This window comes from Elephantulus edwardii, unplaced genomic scaffold (genome assembly GCF_000299155.1).
Source record: "Elephantulus edwardii isolate Elephantulus edwardi_28Jun2011 unplaced genomic scaffold, EleEdw1.0 scaffold00056, whole genome shotgun sequence".
Taxonomy (NCBI): domain Eukaryota; kingdom Metazoa; phylum Chordata; class Mammalia; order Macroscelidea; family Macroscelididae; genus Elephantulus; species Elephantulus edwardii.
The window spans coordinates 519,407-519,931 of NW_006399806.1; positions in this window are offsets into that span (position 1 = coordinate 519,407).

Here is a 525-nt window from a genome sequence, read left to right on the forward strand (position 1 = left end):
AGGTGCTTCAGGTCCTCCTCAGTTTCAGCAAGCAGGGTTGTGTCATCCGCATAACGCAGATTGTTGGAAATATACATCCAAGGGAAACTTATACTTCTATAGGGTGATACTCAGGGTGAGGGCATAAACCGGGGCATTATCCATTCACTGATGGATAGCAAACTAGCTTCCAATTCTCAATTCCTGCTCTCAATTGAAGAGGCTAGGAAAAAAAATAAACAAGCAAACAAAAAAATAAACAAGCAAGCAAAAACTGCTCCTTCATTTTTAGAAAATCCTGTTATCAATATAAAGAGCCTACCCTTATTAGTTCCAGTCGCCCATTATTATCAATGCATCCTGACTGCATGTTTGATCTATCTCTGACTGTAAGAGTTGGTAGAAGTCATCTTTTTCTTCTTCTTTGGCTCTGGTTGTTGGTGCATATATCTGAATGATAGTGGTGTTCACTGGACTTCCCTGTAAGCTTATGGATATAATCCTATCACTCACAATGTTGTACTTCAAGATGGATCTAGAAATTTC